Source organism: Peromyscus californicus, unplaced genomic scaffold, assembly GCF_007827085.1.
Source record: "Peromyscus californicus insignis strain IS unplaced genomic scaffold, ASM782708v3 Scaffold_8__1_contigs__length_139910024, whole genome shotgun sequence".
NCBI classification, from domain to species: Eukaryota; Metazoa; Chordata; class Mammalia; order Rodentia; family Cricetidae; genus Peromyscus; species Peromyscus californicus.
Genome location: NW_026294606.1, coordinates 42,924,739 through 42,947,330, shown reverse-complemented (window position 1 = coordinate 42,947,330; position 22,592 = coordinate 42,924,739). Strand labels below are relative to the sequence as shown.

The 22,592-nt window shown below is 43.2% G+C and overlaps 1 protein-coding gene across 3 annotated transcripts in view; it reads left to right on the top strand.

Moving 5' to 3' along the window:
* The window catches only part of Elmo1 (engulfment and cell motility 1), a 534,626-nt gene that overhangs the window by 73,659 nt on the left and 438,375 nt on the right, over positions 1 to 22,592 (top strand). The window lies entirely within an intron of this gene.

Here is a 22,592-nt window from a genome sequence, read left to right as displayed (position 1 = left end):
GTTATAATAAGGGCTAATTACTCAATTGGGATGACTTTCAAGATTAGATGCGTAGGTGAGGGGTAAATACAAAAATATATATATGGAACATTCTGCTTTAGACCAGCTTGGTGTTGTAATCTCAGAGAATGAAGGTGATCCTTTATTGAGCTGTTGTTGTGCCTCAAGGACTTATTTGGAATTCTTGGATTCAGTAGTTATTGGGACAGCCTTATGAGATGTCAGTTTTGCACCCATTTTACAGACAGGGAAACTAAGGACTTACACGATTACCTGGTCAATTGGTCATAGAACTAGGCCCCACCTAGTCCTGACATCAGAGCTCATCCCCTCACTCTTCATTTATGTTTATCAGCTAATTTCTTTATTTAGGAACAGGTTCCCTGTAAAAAGCCAGTACTTGAGAGCTGGCTCCTTGCTGTTCCTTTTTTTTTTTTTTAAACCAGAAGTAGCATCACCACTGTTGTCACACAGTCTTTGTAAAGGTCATGAGAATGATGAAATGGTGATCTGCACTCGTGTTTGTAGCAACTTAAGTCATTGTAGGATTTGATCTTCGACGATTATTTTCATTAGTTTTTGTAACAGGGACTTGGATAGAAGGCATTTCTGGGCCTGTATTTTAGTTCTGTTCTGATGTCCTCCTCCATGAGCCTTCCTCCGCAACCCTGTCACCTCCCTGGAGCTACTAAGTGATTTGCTAGCAAGCCAAGAGGGCGGTGCGGGTGCTCTGAGTAACGCCTGAAGGCAGTGGTGACTGAAGGTAGAAGGTAAGTGAGATGCGGGCATCTCAGGGAAAGAAAGGAAGCTCCCGGAGACTGCAGCTGCCTGAACTGTACAGTTGCCAGGGCCTTAGCATACATCTTTAGGAAACCTGTGCCTTACCCCTGGAGGAAAGAAGTGGCTCTTTCAGCCCGTCACAGAGGCTTCTGCACTGCTCAGAGTTGCTTAAGACAATGTGACTACTAATTTAAATATGTTCAAGGGGCTTGAAGGGGTTTTCATATTAGTGTAAGGAGGTCTCATTCTCTGTCATGTCTCTTTGACACTTTACATAACTTTCCTGAAAATGACGCCCAAAAGCTACAGCTGGTAATGAATGATAATGCATCTGAATTTTCATTGAGTATGTAAGTAGAATAAGAAGGACCACCCAGCCTAGTAAATAGAACATCACCATTAAGTGAAGCCCGGATCTCATTTTCATTCCTCATTCTAGCGAAAATGACTCTGAATACTATTTTAGTGACTCTTTTGTTTTTCTTTAAGGTTACATAAATATAAACAACATGTTTTTCAGAAGACAATTTTCCCTGAAATTTTCAGTGGTTTGCTTAATATCGGCATCACATTTCTGATTTCACCCGTGTTGATGTGTCAGGGATTCATTTTTGTTCTTTGAGTGCACACAGTTTCTATGACTAGAGAGTGTTTGATTTCTCCCAGAGGAGGCTTCTGTGTCTAGTTTCTTGTTGTTGGGAGGTGGAGGTTCCTTTGTCTACCTCCTAGAGCACAGAAACTACAGTATTTCTCCCATGTGTACATAAGGGAGGAGAGTCTGTCTCGAGATCATGAAAACCATACACACTTTGGTTTCATTAGGCAGTGCCAACGTTTTTCCAGAACTGTTATGTCAATTTACTTCTCACCAGTAGACAGAAATTCCTGTTGTTTTGCATACTTGCTGACACTTGAGTAGTCGCATTGTGTGAAGTTTCTGTTCTCTGGGGTTTTTCACTGTTCTCTTCATCAACGCTGACGATGTGACACAGTGTTGACTAACAGTGTTTGTTTTTGTGTTATACAACATAATTTAGCTCTGAAGAGAGAAATACCCTGGACGAATAATATGGAAGAATAGCATAGGAACGCTAAGGGCAGAAGGCACTTTGAATTTCTTATCCTTTGGGACTTGGAATATGATAGCGGTTTCTGTAAATACTTGGAAACAACTTCTGGGTCATTTTCTTGACCTTTGGATCCTCCTGGTAAGTGTGGTCCCAGCTTGGTGATTCAGCTACCAGATATTTTCTTATCAATGCAGTGGTTGTGATACTTGTAGGTTTTACGCTGATGATTAACCATTTCGTGTTGTCATATTTTGTGAAACTTAAGATCACCACTGCATGACAACCCTGGAGAGAGGCCAGGCCTTGTGGTGATACTTCACTCTGTGTCTCCACCTGGGGAGAGACAAGGAGTGAGCTGAGCTGGTGACTGAGAGCAGAGAACTACTCTTGAGAGAAAAGGACTTCTCAGCTATCTGTCCTGACTAGTCTGTTGGTTAGTGCTGAACGCTACTGCATTATCTCAGAAGTCACATTTCCCCCTGGGTTTGAACTTTTGCCATTGCGGAGATCAAATTGAATTTGATCTTCAGAATTGAAGATGACTGAGATGGTGGTGGCTGAGGCTGGCACTCTTGGCACCTCTGTGTTGGAAGTCAACCTCTCACCTCTCCTCCTTCTACCCACCCTCATGGGGAGAGCTTCCCTGGGAGCTACTGCTGAGCGGGTGCTGGTGGCAGCTGCTTTGGGGCTGACTAGCACTGACCAGAGGGAGCTTGGGGACCGGCTGATCCTGGGAGCTCTGCAGTCCCTCCCTTTGTTCTGGTTTCAGCCACACTTGGGTGGAATCTCCTGTAGCAAGTGGCAATTGACCAGCGCTCACCAACTCCTTTTCATCACCAGCACCCCTTTGAAAGACTCTCCACCCTGTTAAGTTCCTAGCCTTTGGTTACCCCAAGAATTTGGATATAAAATGGAAATGTGGCTTGTCATTAGAGGTGACTTCTCTGACTCCTGTTGGAGCAGACAGAACCTTTTGATTGCTTCCCTGTTCTGTGTAGCCTCAGAGTGAAACCTGTGATGGCGAAGAGCTTTTGTTGATGAAAGCTAAAAAAAATCGCACCACCAGGCCTTACCTTTCTGATTAGGATGGCCACTACTGTCAAATATAAGATGTTTGAACACTGTCTACAGATGATCTTCAATGTGTTGTAAGTGACTTGGCTCAGAGTTCATAAAACACCCTGAGGGTTGTAAGGGGCTGGTTCTGACCCACCATCAGCAGGATTCACCTCCTGTTATTTTTCCATCGAAGGTGGTAGAAAAGCAAATGTCCCCAGCTGTCAAGGCATCTGGGAAGCAGAGTATGAACACAAATGATCTCTGTGTGTCTGCTCTCTTCCTCCAGCCAAACCTGCCAGATTTAAGATAGCTTGAGCTAGCAAAACGGTAGGAGGAACGAAATTTGGTATGACTTGGGTTACTTTCTTTTAACTACTAAAGATGATTATTGTGAAAAATATTAAACCAGAGTTAAATTGTGCCTTATAGAACCTATAACTTATTTTTTCTTAGACAGAGGTTTTTAAAAGAAAGAACAAAGTAAGTCTCATTCTCTGGTTGGATTAATTAATGTTTAGGTTGAGGTTTTCTGAATTGAAACTGCTCAGGAGAGCCATGATTTCAGAATACTTATGTCAACATTCTGGCTTGTTATGCAAACCAAGGACTGATTTGCTCTTATATTTAATATTACATTTGACAGAATATATAGTAGACATGGCACCATATGAGAGGTACTTATGTCTGACGTTTTGTCTTGTATTAATAAAGGGATAATTGAAAATGCTTTTTCATTTCAGTTCTGAAGGGAAGAGGAGTTGGACATTTTGCTTTGCTGTGATGGAAGGATATGAGATGGGCTTGGACAGATGTTGTCTGACCTTCTGTGGGACAGGCACACCTTTTGTCACAGTGTTCTGATCCAGGTCAGGGATTTGGTTGGATTTGGAATTGAGGGCAGGATTCCTGGGGAGATGCTGCATTTCTCAGGACAGAGTTGGGGAGGCTCTTTTCTTGCTGCCAGTCTGCTTTCTAAAGAGTAATTTTCCATGGAAACTGTCCTTTGTTTTTTTTTTTTTTTTTTTTTTTTTTTTTATTCCTAGTTACTTGTAATTATTTCTGGAGTTCTCAGGACCTAGAGGCGTGTCTTCTGTTACTGTTTTCACTATAGGATGGTTAGAGTCTTTAGTACCAGGGATTCTGAGACGTAAGTTCATGACAAACCTTCTTATTTTCCAGATATAAGGCATGCCCTTCAAGAGATTTTTTTTTCTCTAAAGTTTAATTCTCCCCCATTGTACACTAAGGAATACAGGAATAAAAAGGGAGAAAAAACAGAAGAAGTAAATTTTTTTTCCTTATTTATTCTGGTCTGGATATAAATTTTCTAAGTAATTAAGGGCAGAAATGGTCAGAGAAGAGAGTAAGTTCCATGTAGTAGCTTAGCCGGGGTGTGCCGTTAAACCAGGATGGGTGCTGGAGAGGAGATGTGGGCCTACAGCAGTGGGTGTATTTTAACAGGGGTGCAATTTCAAAGTCCCTGGAGTTTCTACTTTTGTAGATAGAGCAGAGGACAGTTTTAAGAGTCCACATGAGAATGAGTGGTTGCTTTGGTGAAAATCAGTGGGCATATAACTGGATTGTGTTGGAGTCATATGGAAGGAAGGAAGAAATGTGAAAAGGAACCTCCTCATTCTGACATAAGAACCAGAGGTCCTCAGATTGTGCTAAAAGGCTGAATCAGCTATGCTAATAGCAGTCTCAAAGCTGTGTGCCAACACAACAGGATTTTAGGTTCTACAGAATCCGCTGCAGGTCTGTGTGACCTAGGGTAGCAGTCTTTCATGCTCCATTGTCTAGGCTATCACCATTTCAACACAAGTCTCTGTGCCAAAGAAGCAAAAACCACTGGGTGCTGGGACTGATGGTCCTTCTACTCACGTATCTCTGAGTACAGTAAGTCATATGTGCACTGCTGTCCCAGCCTATCAAGTATAATCCCCTTGTGTGCCCAGAAAATGAAAAACAGAAAAGTTGGTGTAGAGGTTGATCACAAACCCCATTTTTAATGTGAGAAGCTCTGAAAGAGAAACTGGTAATAAGAGCTTTATTTGAGAAACTTCTGAGCTACCTAAGTAGCTGTGTTCAATGGACAGTTGGATATTTGAGAGAGGGGAAGAGCAAAGAACTCGAGGAAGTGGGGGAGAGGAGCAAGTAGGTAGGCTGGGACTTTTCCTGTGCATTTAAAACAAATATGTGTTACATTGTCTAGAGAGAGTCTAGAAAAAGGTAAAGTCTTCAAAATGGATTCTATATTAGTGAAGCTGGGCTTAGCTCTTGGTGGGTCTCACTAATCTTTACAACTGGCGGTCTCACATGCTTACCTATGTGCTCTGGGACAATGTGAGGCCACAAAGTAACATAACTGCTCCATCTAGTCAGAAATGTAGCCTGTTTTGCTCATGTTAGATCCCTGGTATCTGAAAGAAAACCTAGCAGGAGGTAACAGTTTATAAATTACATGTTTTGATTCATCTCATGCATTCATTCATTTTAGATACCTTTATCAAAGAATAGTGAAGTGAGTCAGTTTTCATTGAGTACCAACAAATACGTATAGTCACATGACTGTCATCAGAGCCAAGAAACTGGCTCTTTATCACTCTCTAAAGTTCCCTTGTTGGGGGCTAGAGAGATGGCTCAACGGTTGGCAACACTGGCTGCTCTTTCCCAGCACCCACATGGCAGCTCCTAAGTGTCTGGAACTCCAGTTCCAGGAGATCCTACAGCCTCACACAGACATACATTCAGGTGAAACACCAATGCACATAAAATTAAAATAAAAATAATAAAAATCTTGAAAAAAGTTTCCTTGTACTTCATGGAGACAGTTGTTGCCTCTGCAACCACTTTATAGCAATGTAATTTTTGTCTTTCCTAGGGTTTTCTTTAAATAGAATTATACAATATATGGTCTTCTATGCTTGGCTTCTGTTTGTTTAGTAAAGGTTGCTGTTGTTGGTTAACAAACTTTCCCATAGAGAGCAGGCAGTAAATATTTGAGACTTGCAGGCAATGTGGTCTTTGTTGGAACTGCCACCTACGTCATCTGTAGGGCAGATAGTCTTAGACAGTACTGTGTTGCAGCAAGGTGTGTTACCTTGCTTTACCAGTCATCAGGCTCTTAGCCAATGAAAATTATAGACTACAAGACGGCTTAACAAGAAAAAAAAATAATGTATTGATTGAATTAAAAATTTTCATGATACAGGATCCTTCAAAATGTGGTCTCATTGACTACCAAGAGAATTTTCTTTATGCCTGGGTTTGGTGAAGAGTGAGTAGCTATGTAGACATTTAATGGGACCAGAGAGTCTGGGCTGCTGGTAATAGACTGAGAGGTAAACCAGCAAGGTCTGTGGACTATTTGGTTTCTTTTCAGCTTTTCTGAGGCATTCCTTCTTCCTGAGTAAGACTTTGCTAGGGTGAGAGGCTTTCAAAGATAAAGGGGAAGAGAATGACCTTTATGGATGTAATTGTAATCTGGGGGACGGCAGTTCTAATATTTATAAGCAGCCTCCAGAAAAGAAAAGAGAACAAAAAACAAAAAAAAGAAAAAAAAGAAAAAAAAAATCTGATTTCCATGATCTTTTTTCAGTGGCTGAGATTTAAGTTAGAGACAAGGAAGATGGGATGGGGCCTCTCTTTCTCCCTAGTTGGTAGTAATCAGCATGACAAAATATTGAAACTGGGGTAACACTTTTGGAGCCCAGCAATCTATGACAGAGTTGATGTGACTCTATACCCGTAAAACTTCGATTATAAAAATAGGCAGAGGACTGGATACCATAGCGTAAGGTATGTCAATACCCAACTTAGCAGAATTGATTTTTTATGCTTTATATATCAATAATCCACTGTTTTGAAATTGCTGAGTCATTGTCCATTGTGTGTATGTCATTCCATAATTTGTTGATCCATTCATTACTTGATGATCATTTGAGATGTGTCTAGTTATTGGCATTTATGAATATAGATGGTAAGGTCATTCATATACATGTGTTTGTGTAAACATATGCTTCACTGAGTTTAGGTAAATCCTTAGAACTAGAATTTATGGGCCATAGAATAAATGAATTAATATTATTAGAAAATAAAAAATTTTAAAAGAATTCCATTTTTTTAATCAGTAATATGAAAATTCTAAGCTTTTGCCATTGTAGTATAGATGTACTGGATGAATATGTAAACCTTAGTAGATGTAAATTATAGATGCAAATAGGTTGTGAATATTGTTAATATTGTCTGATGTAGCTGATTCTTTTGATTTTTAAAATATTTACTTTATTATTTTTAATTATGTGTATGCTTGTGTGTCTGTGTATGTGGTATATCCACAAGCCAGTGCCTGAAGGGGCCAGAGGCATCAGATCCCTTAGAGCTGAAGTTATAAGTGGTGAACCAGCTCATGTAGGTGCTGGGAATTCAACTAGGGTCCTCCATAAGACCAGTAAGTACTCTTAACTACTAAGCCATCTCACCAGCCTATTAATTTTCTTTTTTTAAATGTTATTCTAAAATGCTTGCATCCCATCTTAGGGTTTTACCATGCATTTTTCTGAAAATTTCCTATCCTTAAATGTTAAGTTTGTTAATAAAATTTTCTTAGTCTTTACTAGGATACTTACACACACAAGTGCAGCATGCAATTATTCTTCACTCTCTGCAAGTGCTTAAATCACATAGGTCTTGCTACTTGGTTGAGTTTAGTATTGGTTGAAATCTCTTTGAGATTTATACAGCCTAATTTGATCCCATTTTTAATAGATGGCTGATTTACCTTCTTCTAATGGAACTCATAAATACCCAGAGGCAGATGCTGGTTTTTTTTTCCCCTCCTAGAAATGCCATTTTCATCTGCCATGCCCAGAGAATTTTGTGCTCTGTATGCATGGCGGAATTAATTTTTGCTTGGACAATTTTTAAGTAGCTGTTTGAAATGTCAACCATGCCTTTCTTTCTTTCCCTTCAATTTCAGTCAGTTTTTATCAACTTCCACTTTAAGCTGTGTAACTTCCCAGTGAACTCTCTTGTTTGTACCCCAGTGAATCGATGTGCTGGTTAGGTTCTTTTCCCTAATAAGCTCATTAAATGCTGAGACCTGCTACCCAAAAGTGATTATTTCAGTTTTGAGTACTTCTTCTGGGGTTGTGCTCTGAAGAGCTAGATGTCAATTAAGATTATTTCTTATTAGTGGAAATAAAATCATGTTATCTCCTTATAAAAGAATCTTTCTGTTCTTTCTCTAGGTGAGGAAGTAAGTTCAACTCAGACAAAAGTTCATTCACTCATTAAGTGAAGAAATACAAAAATAGGGTCCTGAAAAGACCCCCGTTTTATCACAATTAAAACTGATCTGATCTGTGGGGTGTTATAAGGTGTCTTTCCTGTAGAACTGGCTCTCTGAGGTGGTATTAAGTTGCAATTTCTATCACAGTATTCAGAATTGAGTCTTTCTTAAGTATCAACATCCCACACTAGAACTGACCTCCTGTCAATGGAAAAAAAACAAAAAACAAACAAACAAACAAACAAACAAAAACCCAAAAGCATGCTCCTGAGGTTGCAGGGGCTATTATAATAGAATGAGGACTGGTCAGTCATAAAAGTGTGCTTGGCCCCCTCTCCTCCTTTTTGAGAGACACATTGATTGTGATCTGCTGTGCCACAGTGGGGAGCTAATGGTGATGGTTATTCTTGCTTAGGACCAGCACCGCTTTAAGTGTGTGTACTGAGGTTAGAAGAAGTTTAGTGTGGTGGCTTCACATGGGCTTCAGACTGGCATACCCTGCTCACTGGTATTCTCAAGGAGCCCATCTCCTCCTTCTTAGAGTGGGTTGATGACATCACTTATGTCCTCTGGCTGTTGTGTGGACAGAGTGTGTAAATATGTATGCACTGTTAACAGTGAGTTCTATAGTGTGGCTCCTATCACCACCATCTTAGTTATTCATCACTGTTCCTCCTGAAGAACCTGTGAGATAGGTGCTGTGGTTTTCTCCATTTTGCATTTGATTAAAAATAAATTGAAGAGGTCCATTTTCTAGAAAGCAGTGAAACTCAGATTAGTAGACAGGCAGGCTGTGTACCAGGTCCCCTACAAGATTGAGCTTGTCAGCCAGTCCTGGATCTAGGAGGAGACCGTGGGGGTTCTACCCCTCCCTGCTGAATTATTGGCTAATGATAGATTCTTGGGGAGGGACCGTTATTGTCTTCAGTTGTGTACCCAACAGTGAACCCATGAGACATCACGCAGATAGATACACACAGATGGTCCTAGTTAAAATCAGTGAGTCAAAAAAAAGAAAAAAACCCAAACAGAACAACATGAATGTAGGAAAGAGACAGTGTGGGAGAAAGAAGGGATGACAAATGGGGTAAGGGAGACCAGAGAGGGTCTGTGTGTGTGTGTGTGTGTGTGTGTGTGTGTGTGTGTGAGAGAGAGAGAGAGAGAGAGAGAGAGAGAGAGAGAGAGAGAGAGAGAGAGAGAGAGAACCAAATGCACTATATACACATGTGAAATTGTTGAACAGATCAATTAAATACTACCTTATAAAGATATAGGGACTATAGAAGTATCTATGCGCTAAGAAGAGAGTCTCAGAAGAAACCAACCCATTTTATTTTCTACCTTTAGATTTCTGAGCTGTGAGAAAATATACTTCTATTGTTTAAAACAGGAGGAAGAAGAGGAGGAGAAGGAGCAAGAAGGAGGATGAGGAGGAGAAAGGGGGAACGCAGGACAGGTTGAATCTAGTCTGTGGCTGTTACTGGCTGTCCTCTCCTACTTTTCCCCTGGCTAAGGAGGAAATGGCCCTGCCCTTGGATGTAATCCACAGCGGAGCAAAGGGGTCCACAAGAAGAGGAGAGTAAGAGGACTGTCTTGTACTAAGTGCTTAGACTTTCCCACAAGTTCTCCAGGGGAGTCCCTGTATTCTAATTTAAAATTTTTTTTAATTAAAAAGTATTTTCAGTGTATAGTTGGGCAAACCATGAATGGAGATCTCAAAAGCCCTGAACATCAGGGAAACTTGTGGTTTCTGTCCCTTCTTTCCTGAGGGAATTTTTGATAGCTTCTGTACAGGACGGAGGAATTACAATACTTTTAGTCCCCACTGATCCCATAGTTTCTGGTTAGCAGGGAGCTAATCAGGCACGAGTGGGCCATGTTTAGCCTCAGTCTTCTTGTTGGGAGGGTGTCCCTCAGATGGCATTGTGGGAAGCTGGAAGGACATAATTGAGGGAGTGGGGCAAGTCCCCCTCTGCACCGTTGCTTCTCTAGGTATTCAGTTACACCAGACTCAAGGTATTTCTTGGGGAGGAAGGATCTAGAACGAGTTGAGTCCAGGTCACCTCTCTCACAGAGAATCTGAACGAGGAGAAAAAATGGCTCTCTCATGTTCTGTCATGCAGCTGTTAAGGCAGTTCTCTGCAAGGAAGGCTGGTCCTCCCAGGATCTTGCCTGTAATACCCACTCTCCAATTTACCCCCAGCATAGATCTTCTCCTAGAACATTCTACATCTCTTATAACCCAGAAAAAATTCTCTCCAAATCAAACAAACCTCCCTGGATTTAGGGTGAAGTCATCATTTCCTCTTCTGTGTTGTAACAATGTCATGTCTGAGTGTGTTGTGTAAACAGAGGTGGAGTTTCTGTCCTGTCAACTGATCCCAAATACCTGGCAGCCACTTCCCAAATTACCTTACAGAGGCTTATATTAATTATAAATATTTGGCCAATAGCTCAGGCTTATTACTAACTAGCTCTTACATTTAAATTCACCCATTTCTATTAATCTATTTATTGTAAGGTCTGTGGCTTACAGGTCCTCTAGCATTTTGTTCCTTGGGTGGCTGGCTAGTGTCTCCCTCGACTCGGCCCTTCTTCCTCTGAGTCCTCAGTTTAATTGTACCACCTAACCTTATCCTGCCTTGCCATAGGCCAGAACAGCTTTATTATCAACCAATGAGAGGAGTACATATTCACAGTGTACAGAAGGATCATCCCACAGCAGTGTTGTGATTCTTATAGCATAGGAGTTCCTGGGCAGTGACAACTCTGTGCACCATAAGATGACACTATTAGTGTGTTCTTCAGGTTTCGGTCATCCATGTGCCCTGTGACTGGTAATAAGAACACTAGGGCAGGTGTTGCTCTAATTGCTTTATAAATATTTCATCTTTGTAGCTGTCTCAGGTGAGAGATGCTTTTTCTCCTCTGATGAGCAATAGCTGGCATGCTATAAAAACAAAGAAGTAACAAGGAGAGAAAAACACAACATTTGTTCATCCAAGTTCTGTGTGTCACAGGAGTTTTCAGAAATCCAGACCCACAGACCGAAGAAAAACTTGTTCTGCAGCTTGCTTGGGGGTGGACAGCTTGTGAAACATGATTGAGGAAGACGGTTTGCCTTGCTGGACCGGACCCAGTAGAACTCTACAGATTCTCTCTAGTTTCCCTTGCAGTCCTTCTTCCTCCTGGGTTTCAGGAAGGCCCTTCAGGAATGATGGATTTACTGGCTAGTTGTTGATAATTTGACACAGACCTGAGAAAAGGGAAACCTCATTTGAGGCATTGCCTCCATCAGATTGGCCAATGGGCCTGGCGGTGGGCATTTTGTTGATTAATGGGAGAGACTGCCCATTGGCAGGTGGATTGGACAAGAAGGCCAGCTGAGCAAGTCCTGGAGAGCAAGACAGTGTGCTGTGTTTCTTCATGGTGTCTGCTTCAGTGGCTTCCCTGACAATGAACTGTCAACTTTGAAGTGTAAAATAAAAACTGTTTCCTTCCCAATTTACTTTTGGTCAGGGGATTACTCTAGTAACAAGAAGCAAACAAAGATGATCGTCCCCAGGAAGAAAGGAGAAGGGAGAGAATGACTTTCGAGGATTGCCTTTGTAGATTTGATGGAGAGAAGTTCTAGTGTTTATGGCTTCCTGAGGGAAGAGGATTCTTCATTTCTGTGGCCTGCTTCAGGGCACAAAGGGAGCAGAGAAGGGAGAACAGGGACAGAGGAACGGCAGTGACCTTCAGACCTAAGTCTCCAGGGTGCAGAGCAACATGCTTGGGGTGTGTTTCTCTGACCAGCACTGCCAATGTTGGTCCAGCTTGCAGATGAGAGCAGAGGGTCAGACATTATGTGACTTGTTTAGAGGCCTAGAGCTTTGGGCTAGCACCCAGGTCCATCTGTGGCCCCAGATAAACCTGTACCTATGTGGAGAATGAGACTGGAGGTACCCAAGGGAAGGAGGAAGAGGTGGAGGCCAGTGCAGAAGTGTGCTCGTGTGTCATCAGGTTGCCTTTGCTGTTGAGGATGACTATTTTGTTTGTGAGGGCTATCAGATGGAGACCAGCACTCCCCACCAATCTGATGCAAATGACGTTCCTAGGCTGGGCAGAGTGTTCTGTGTCCTTGAGTGAGGTGGAGAGAGAAGTCTCACATGTTGTTTTTTTGATCAGCAGGTTTGGAAACTTTGAGTGCTTGGCTGAAAGCTGGTGGAAAGACTGCAGTGTTTCCTGTGGCTGTCAGTCTGGCTTCTGAGATAGGGAATTGGGCCTTGGCTCTGCCTCTTACGTGGGAATGTGTGCATGTCACCAAGGGACAGGCTTTTGGGGAGGAGGGGAGCAGCAGAGGAAAAGGGAATTTGAAAAGCAAATATCCAAAAAACCAGAACAAGAGAGGAAGTGTGTGCAGTAGTTTGCAAAATAATGGACTTTCCAGTGGAAATGCTGATTCCCAAAGCCAGGGAGCCCAGAGTGAGGGGAAGAGGCCCAGCAGCCCGCTTCAGTCTCATCCTGTTTTCCAATGAACTTCTACAGGAGGAAAAGAATCTGGAATAGGCCTCTCTTACCTCTGAGCTGCTGGCTTCCTTTCTATTTCTGGCTAAGGAGACAACTGAATAGTTGCTGTTTGAAAAAAAAAATGCTGGAGGGTTTCTCTGCAAGAAACCTGGATTTTAAAACTAAGTCATTGGCTTGAGTATTCCTTCACATTTTTAGCAGTCTCCGCATTTGTGTTTAAAGAGCCAGTGGTTCATTCATTTGTTCTGGAAAACTTAGAGCAGTTCTAAGCCATGCCATCTGGGGCAGCCTGGAACTGCAGAGGTGAATAAGACAGGATTCCTACCCTTGGGCAACTGGCAAAAACTAATAGAGCAAGGGTAGAGAAGGGGTCTGGTGTTGTGGGTCCTTCTACCCAAGACCATGTCTTTTGCAAGTCTCTTTGGGAGCTACTTTCTGTGGGGAGCTGCTGTGTACCGCTGGTGTTGAGGTCTGGGTGGGCTTTTTTGAAGCTGACGTAAAGCAGAAGGAAGAGGCAACAGGCCAGCTCAGAAAACAGCAAGTTTTTGATGAGGAGACAGACAGGAACCTTTGCCACAGATTTTCTTCCTCTCTACCACACCCCAACTGGCTGCAAAAGGGATTTGCCTGCTTCAAGCTCCACTGTCAGAAGGCACTGTGAATGGACTGTTGCTGATCTTAAGGGAAAACCAGCCTGGCATATACCCACTGCGGGGCGTAGAGGTGGGGAACAGGGATGGTTGTTGAAAGCACGCTGTGCAGGGTTTTGGTCCAAGTGTGGAGTCTCCTTCACACAATGAAAGCCGGAAGTGAGGTGCTCAGGTTCAAGATAACCACAAATAAAAGTGTTCTTTTATCATTTTATCTCCTAATTTGTACCCAAGAAGCTGTAGTTAACAGAATTTTGACTGTATTCTGTAAGTTGGAAACAATTACATGGAAGATTTGGGAGGCTTTCCTGGAGACTGTCTCTCCAGCAGGTGATGATAATTCAGTATGGACTTAGGAAAAAATGTTTTCTGCTGTATTCCATTGATTTCTGCCCAAATCTATTCAGCAGTTCTCTTTTCTTGAGAAACCAAGGAGGCAAACAGCTTCGATTCATTATTTCTTAATATCCCATGAGAAGTCAGTGCCACAAAATGATGGTCTGTGAAAAAAAAATCTGGACAGATACACTTGCAAATATTGTAGATTGGATATGGAAATTTTACAGGACACGTGTTATTTTAGAGTCCTGAGAAGTCCTGCAGTAGCTTACTGCCCTTCAAAGAATGCTATGGTAACTTCATCATGGACTGCTGACTCAGGCAGGTGTAGCCTGTGTTCTGACTGGCTGGGCTGCATATGTGGATGTGAGTGAGACGTAGGACACGTTGTCTTGTCGGTAATGGGACCTTTTTCAGAACATTGTTAGGAAAAGTATACAGTGCATATAGCAGTTTTTAGTAGCTACTATTTGCTTCAGTGTTTTCCAAGAGCCTTGATTCTCTGTTTTAAAATTTCTTTTCTTTTTCTGGCATTGCATTCATAAATACCCCAGAGAAGTCATATTGTGTGAGAGATTCTGGAGTGAGACTAATTCCAGAAATCCATGCATGACTTCAGTTAGCGGTCCCAGAGTGGAAAAACAGCTCCTAAGCCCTGAGGACTAGGTGATGTAGAAATTCTACAACTGGAGAAACCAAGTCAATTACTACTGGGTGGCAAACTTTAGTTGCGTAACTGGACTGTGTTTTATGATAGTCATCTGATGAAAAGATAGTAACTCAGGGCAGTAAACAGGAGTAAGGTTCAATTACAAGTCATGGAACCTTTGCTCAAACTTACAGCAAAACAGGGAACGCATTTGTTCCTGTATCTAGGAAGGGTATTAGCATTGGCAAGTGATAGAAACTGGAAACTTGGCAGTTAAGACCCAGACCTGACACCCTCTTTGCCTCCCTTGCCTTCATTGGCTTCTGCCCTTCTTGCCTTTACACAGACAGACTCTTGCCCCACATGAAGGACACAGGTCCCCGGACAGCTTTAGCTTTCCCGTCCTTGGTAGGAAGAGAAAGGACCCTTTTCTCTCACACCTGATGGGCAGTCACCAGAAACAGACTTCTTCAGGTCCCAGATGTTCTTGGTGCCAGTCACTGGTGCCAGAGACATGGCCCAAATATCACTGGTCAGACAGAAGCCATTGGGGTGGCGCCTCCTACCCCCAAGGAGCAGTAGTGTCAGGGATAGACAGAGTTCCCTACAGCTGTGTGTGACGGAAAGTGTTTGGGTTAGAGACTGTCCTTACCTGTTTTGTAGGTGTTAATTTTTTTTCACATTGAATTCATTTTCTTATTGGCTTTTAGCAGTTTAAAAAACACATATATTTCTTCAACAAATTCTCGCTTTATGTCTCATCTCTCTCTTATACACTTGAGACTATCAATGTCCACTTGTAAAGCTAGTCTGCATAATGAGTGCTTTCAAAAGTTCAAAAGTGAGATTAGCATCAACCTCCTTTAGTGCCCTAGTTCTTAATCAGCACCCTGCCGCCGCCGCCAAGGGGCAGTTGGCAATGCCTGAAGACATTTTGTTATTTCATGATGGAGGTGCTACTGGCCTCTGGTGGGCAGAGGTGGGGAGCACCGTCAGCCGCCCACAGTGCACTGACACGCACTCACGTTTGTCAAGGATCATGCTGTGGTTGAGAAACCCTGCAGCAGTTGCTTTGCGAGTCTAGGAATTTTCTTGACTAGATGTGTCACTCTAAATTGTGTGGGGTTTAAAGTTCTTGTCTTTTTTTTTTTCTTTTTTTTTTTAAATTTTTTTATTTTGAGACAGGGTTTCCCTGTGTAGCTCTGGCTGTTCTGGAAATCACTCTGCAGACCAGACTGGCCTTGAATTCTCAGAAATCTCTTTGCCTCTGCCTCTTGAATTCTGGGATCAAAGGTGTGCACCACAACCACTCACCCAGCCTAAAACTCGTCTGTCTGTCTGTCTGTCTGTCTGTCTCTTTCTCTCCTCCCCCTCCCTCCCTTTCTCTTTCCTTCCCTCCCTTCTTCCTTCCTTCCTTTTTTTCTGCATGTATGCCTGCACACCAGAAGAGGGCATCATATCTCATTATAGATGGTTGTGAACCACTGTGTGGTTCCTGGGAATTGAACTCAGGACCTCTGGAAGGGCAGTCAATGCTCTTAACCTCTGAGCCATCTCTCTAGCCCTCGTATTCTTTTAAAAGAGCTTTTGCTTGTGATTCCGCTCCCCCCCTTGATTATAAGCCTGTATGAATAGCGCCAGGGATGGACCTGATTGGGCAGGGTGCTTGCTTAATACTGTGACACTCTGAGTTTCACCCCCAGCACTACGCACTGTGGCACAGATCAACAGTTTAAGGTCATTCTTGGCTACATAGTGAATTTGAAGCCAGCCTGGGCTACATGAGACCTTACCTATTTATAAATAAGTGTATGAACATTATTTTTATGTTTTGCATATTCTTATCAATCAATAAACGTTTTTTATCAATATGATTGACAGGCATGCTTTATGATTTTGATTTTCATCCCTCTTATTACCTCATTGTGTATGTATCAATCATGCATCTCTTCTTCTAGAGATTGCTTTGTTCATTTTCTTTAGACTATGCAAGTGTATTCCTAATAAACTCAGGAGAGATTATTGTAAAGGGGCTGTTGGGTCCTCTTTGTTGCAAGTACTTTCTCAGGTTGTTACTTGACTTAAGCCCCCATTGTGGTTTTTGAGTGCAGAGCTGTTTCAGCTCCTCTCTTTGAAGCTGTTCCTTATGCTCCACATTTTTGGTGTTACAGTCATCAGTTTCCCTGGGTCTAAACGACAGGAATTATTTTCCTGCAGTTCTTGAGAACAGAGTCTTAGCATCCCAGTGTCCCCAGAGTTGATTCCTTCTGAGGCCTCTCACATGGGCTTACAGCCTCACATGTTTTTTCCTGTGTGCCTGCCTCAGCCAGCCCTCTTTCTTGTCCGGATGCCAGCCATGCTGGGTGAAAGCTCTTCCCCAAATCTCATTTTACTTCATCCCCTGTTCCTAAGCCTTGTCTCCACTTACAGTCACATCCTGAGGTCTTGGGGGTTAGGACCTCATCAGAGGAACCAGCATGGAGGGTTCATAGTCCATTACAGTTGCCACAGAAAAGGCTTCTCTTCCTCAGAATGTGGAAACGTTTGGAAGAAATAATTTAAACTCACCAAGATTTAGTGTTTTCATTATTCACAGCTCCCATGGCACAGAGTTGTGACAAAGAGTAAGTAGAAGAATGTACTCAGCCTTTGACTCCTCAGCTCTCGTCCACTGTTCCCTTCTGACACCTGTCCTATACCATTCATGATGACAAATCAAGATGCTGGAAAGATTTTCTGTTCAAGTTTCCATCGTATTGCACGGCAACACTAGGCAATAGCATACTTCCTCTCATGGCAGGTAAATGGCCGTTGTCATTACAAAGATGTAACTGCTCATGGTTGCTGTCAGCAGCATTGACATAAGAGGAAAGGCTGCGTTTGCACACTGATTCAGTTTCTCCCTTTCTCCACTTTCTCCTGAATGTTTACGTATTCCACAGCATTCCCTGGTCTCTAGGGCTCTCTAGGCCTTCCTTTTTGACTTTCTGGGACCTAAGAATGACCATCGGGTCACAGATAGAGATGGAATCAATCTGTAGAATCAACCTCCACTGTATGCAGTCTGTTGGAACCCTCCAGTGTAGGGGGATGCATATTCCACTCTCGGCTCCATGGAGTACCATGTTAGTCACTGTTTATCCATATGATTTATCAAAAAGAATGTCTTTTGTGAAATATGTTTCAGAGGAGAAACAGAGGCAGGGCTCAGCAAGTCTGGGACTCACAACCGTGACTGAGGCTGGGTGACAGACCCTGTCCCCACTGTATCATTACTGCATCACTGCATCACTGCACCACTGCATCACTGCATTACTGCATTGTTGTACAGTAGGGGTGTTGCTAGTCAGACTTTTAGGCATGCACTAAACAGTTTACAAGGCAAGATTTCCCTTCTTTTAACTGAGTCATGCTTTCAGAGGTTTCAGTCCACAGTCAGTTGGCTCTGTTGCTTCTATGCTGTTGTGAGGCAGAACACCATGGTGGAACGAACTTGCTCACACCAGGAAGGCCAGAGTGGGAGAAGAGAGAAAGGGCAGGAGGGGGCAAGTGAGTGGGAGGGAGGAGACTAGGTATAACCTTCATAGTGTAACTTCCAAGTCATGCCTCATCTCTCTATCTAGGCCCTACCTCTTCTGCACTCTCTCCCCAGTAGTGCCACAGCTGGGGACTGTGCTCCTAGCACCCAACTCTGTGGTTATTTAAAGCACAGCAAATAATAAGATGGTATGAGTCTGTTGGGAATAGAATGATGGAGCTCTGAGAACAAAGATTTTTTCAAACCCAGTCTGTCTGCCATGAGACTTCTTGAGGTACAGGGCCTACATGAGACAGTAACCTCAAACATGAAAGCTAGAGAGTTCCAGGAAGATGGGGTAGGCCTCAGAGTGAACGGAGGCTGCTTTCTGTGGGAGCCCCTTCCTCTTTCTATAGCCCAGGGCAAAAGGAAATGGGAACCACTCAACCTTATAAAAACAAGGCTAGTGGCTCCCTTTTGGCTCTCTCCATAGTCATTATTATAAAGCCATTTTCTGTCACCAGAACTAATGTCTATGAGTAGTTAGAAAACACGAGAGAAGGGTTGAGGTGGGCCCTTCCTTCCGCTGCTTCACGTTCTTGTCCCGTGTTCTACCCTGTCCTCCACTGTCTGATTCTTTCACTGTGATGAATTGGAAAGCAAGACAGACATCAAGTTAAGAATGAGTGATTTCTGTCCCTTATCTTAGAAACAGGACTTAAGGAGACTTTCAGGGATAGAATAGACCTACCAGTGGAAATAGAACCACATATAACTAAGATGTGACCCTTAGTAACTGACTTTCTAGTAAGAAGAGACTCTATCTCACATACCCAAGCTATTGAATGTGTGTGCTAAGGCCACAGACTCTTAGTATTACACATGGAATAAAGTGAATATAGCAGGCAAGCAGGACATTTTAGAATTCTCCACCCACTCCTGGATGACTCCAGAGATTTACAGCTACCTTGGAAGGCCGTGGTTAGGATGTCTAGCCAGCTGCATAGACTGTTTCCCCTATTGTTTCTGCCCTCAGTGATCCTCAGATTTCAGTCTGAGTAAGAATTATTATACCAGACTGTTCATGATGATTGCATTAACTGGGCAGTGTCAGGAAACCTGCACATTCCTTGGGAGATGTGGGGTGTGATAAGCTTAGTTTTTCCTTTGTTGGTAGATCTCATGAAAGGTTAGTCATGAAGCAGATGGGGTCATCTGACAGCCACAAATGACAATGTGACCTGGGTGTGTAAGTGCTTGTGATGTGGGTCTGTAGCAGGAATCTTAAAAGTTCTTATTAATAAAATCAAACCTGGAGCCAAGGATTGGGGTGAACACTGGAAGATCAGAGAGACAGAACAAGCCACAGCTAACCTCACCTGGCTAGTTCCTCAGCTGGTCTTGTTTCCTCAAACTGGAAGCCTCTGTGTCCTCATATCCGAATGGCTCTTAGCGAACTGTGCTGCTCGAAAGCCTGAAAGCTTAACCAGCCAAATGCTTCTATTTCCTGGTCTTCATGCCTTATATACCTTTCTGCTTTCTACCACCACTCCCTGGGATTAAAGGCTTGCTTTCTGGCATTACAGACGTGTGTCACCATGCCTGGCCGTTTCCAATGTGGCCTTGAACTCACAGAGATCCAGAGGGATTTCTGTCTCTGGAATGCTAGGATTAAAGTGTGAGTGCCACCATTTTCTAGCCTCTGTATCTAGTGGCTGTTCTGCCTCTGACCCCAGATAAATTTATTAGGCTGCACAATATTTTGGGGAACACAATACCACCACATAGATCTTCCTTTAGGGTGTTCTAGCATGCTGGAAGGAACTGACAAATGTCAAGTGTCACACATGTTTTGTCCGGGGGGGAGCAAAGAGCACCAGGAGACCAAACTTGTTGGGTCGAGACTTCCAAAGTGTATTTCCATCTGGAAATTGGAATCGGGGCAGTTTGGCCTTTGTTTTGATACTTGCTGCAAAGCCAATTAGACTGTTCTCCTGTGTAGTTCTAGTGGTACTGCCCTGTTCTCCTGATAGTTCTCCTGACCAGCAGTGACTCCCCCAGAGGGTTTGCTGCCTCAGAATCTCTCCTGATTAAGGGGAGCTGCTAACTTTTAGTAGTGAGGAATGGTCTGAGATGCTGCCAACTCTGTGACCGTGCACTGGGTAGAGTTCTGGCAGAGGTCTTACCTTTGTCAAGTGTCAGAAAGCCAAAGCTACTGCGATACTGCCCAAATCACCCTCTGGAGCAGTGGAGATGGTGTGTAGATAGGCCAGGAGGAGTTCCTGTGGGGGAGAGGGGATGTGGAAAGGGTTGCTCACTCCACAGTTGTGGCTCCAGGGTGCTTCCCTGCCTGCTCCTGCTGCTGTCACCTCAGGGAGAGCCCATGAGGACTAGCTGGCCCAGGAAGGAAGCCAGGGAAGTCCCCAGCTTCCTCCTTTCAATGGCTGCTTTGTGCATGCTACTCTCCTCCTCCCTAGGGAGACTCTGGAGAGCCCTGCAATTGTGTTCTCACCTGTTCAGCAGGTTTTCCTCCCAGGAATAAAGGCCAGTTAAAGTGGGGAGAAAACAAGGCCAGCCTTTGATTCCTAGAAGGTTAAGTCACTTCTTCCTGTGTAATCGTAGACTGTTTTGTGGAGAGGTGGAGGGGTGCTCAGTGCACTCTTATTTCTGCGATCTAGTGTCTGGACCCCCAGGATCGGGTGTTCTTCGTTCTGAATCCAGTTACGTGATATGCACACAGCCTGTGTTCCTGTCAGAGCGTTTTTCTTCCCTTTCATTCTAGGCCTTGTGTGTGGATGAGGATCCTCAGTTGAAGTGATTTGGGGCTGATATGGTTTGTGTCCCGAATGTCCTCAAGTGTTCAAGCGGGGCAGAGACTGTGCAGAGCCAGTCCCATCCTTAGCTTAGGCTGGAGTAGAATGAGACACGAATTATTTAATAAACCCCCATTGTGTTCAACTTTGAACAGTTTTAAACAAAATGAGACTTGGTGTTGTTTTAATAATTATTTCTTCAGGAAATCACCCTAGAAAATGTTAAGTTACTCAAACATAATGCACGCCATTATGAATAAATAGCTGTACACAAGCAGGTACTTCTTGCCTAGAACTCATGAACCAATGGTGAAAGAGAGTGTGTGCAGGGCATGTTATGAGCCAACTGCTCCCTGAAGCTTTCTTTTTCTTCTTTTGCTTGGTCTTAATTGGTTTCAGGGACTTGCCTGTTTTAGGATTATCCCAGGAATGTTTCAGCCTCAGGGTTTTTGCACTTACTTTTTCCTAGTCCAGGGAGAGATTTCTTGGCTGGCCACAGGGCCTGCTTTACTCAAACTCTGCAGCCTCAGTCAGGCTTTCCCTTCACTTCCTGTTTGCAGCTGTCATCCCTTTGTCTACCCCATGTCCTTGCCACCTCAGAATCACCAATACCAGTATGTGCTGGTGAGTCCCTACCTGTTCTTTTGTCTCTGGTTGGTACCTAACACCTAGGTCTGCACCTGTGTCCTCAACACAGAACTCGAGTCTGGCACCTAATGGAGGTACACTAATGATTTGTGGATGAAAGATTAAACCACTGCTTTGTGGGTTTGTCCTTGCTGGGTGCCAGTGATTAGCACCACAACAAGCTTTCTAATTACCCTTAGCCAGGAGGAGCAACAGCTTTGTTAGGGTTTCCCTCATTTGCTGGTCAGCTCCACTGAGGCTGATTACTCAACAACTGCTGGTATCACTGAGGTGTCACCATTAACTCTGCAGTCCCTGTCATCACTATGATGTGCTGTTCATGGGCCATGGAAATCAGAAGAGACAAACAGACAAGGCTTTTGTTGGTCTGATAAAGAACCGAAGACATGTTTGATTAAAGTCTTCATGTAGGCTTGTATTTCTGAGAAAAAAAAAAATAGGCTAAGACCCACAGAAAAAGGGCAGTTTGGACAGTGTATAAGGAAGGGAATGTGTGCCTTTCCATCATTATGTGTAGCAATGAGAAAAATGTAAGCTAAAACGTACATTGAAGTGTGGGTTTTTCAGCCTGTCAAGGTGTTCAGGCTGGCACACACTCCATCTGTTGGTGAGGCTGTGAGCAAGTAGGCAGCCTCAGGCATTGCTGGAGGGAGGTGCAAGTTGGTAGAACCTTACAGAGGGACTTTGGAGATGCCAATCAAAATTTCAACAGTATAATCTCTTTGGCCCAGCAATTTCACTTCTGTGACTCTGTTATAAAGATAAATTTTTACATGTACAAAATTATATATGCATGGTTTTATGCCTTGTAGGCTTGTTTGTAACACCAAAGGTAAGAGAGAAATCCCAGGATCAACCCACTGCAGGGACCTGGCTCATTAGGGAGAGCACACCCTGATGACCAGCTGTGCAAAGAATGAGTATACCCAGTGTTGTCTTGTCTCTGTGTGGTAATGGAGACCTGGAAGATGCACTACATTAAACAAGGTACAGGATGCTGCCTTTGTAGAAGGAAAAGGGGAAATGCCAAAATATAGTTTTCTGTTTGTTTTTCCATGCATGAGGACATTCAGAAGGAGAGCACCAAGAACCAATAACTGAACAGCTTGTTCAGGTTAGGGCAAAAAGGGCTGTTGGGTGGGGTGACATTTGGGGAGTCTCCATAATGTATATTCATACACAGGGTAGATCACAGCACTGCTTTATCAATTGAACAGTCAGTGAGATAAAGAAATGGAGAGGCAGGAGAGGAAAATTATTACTTC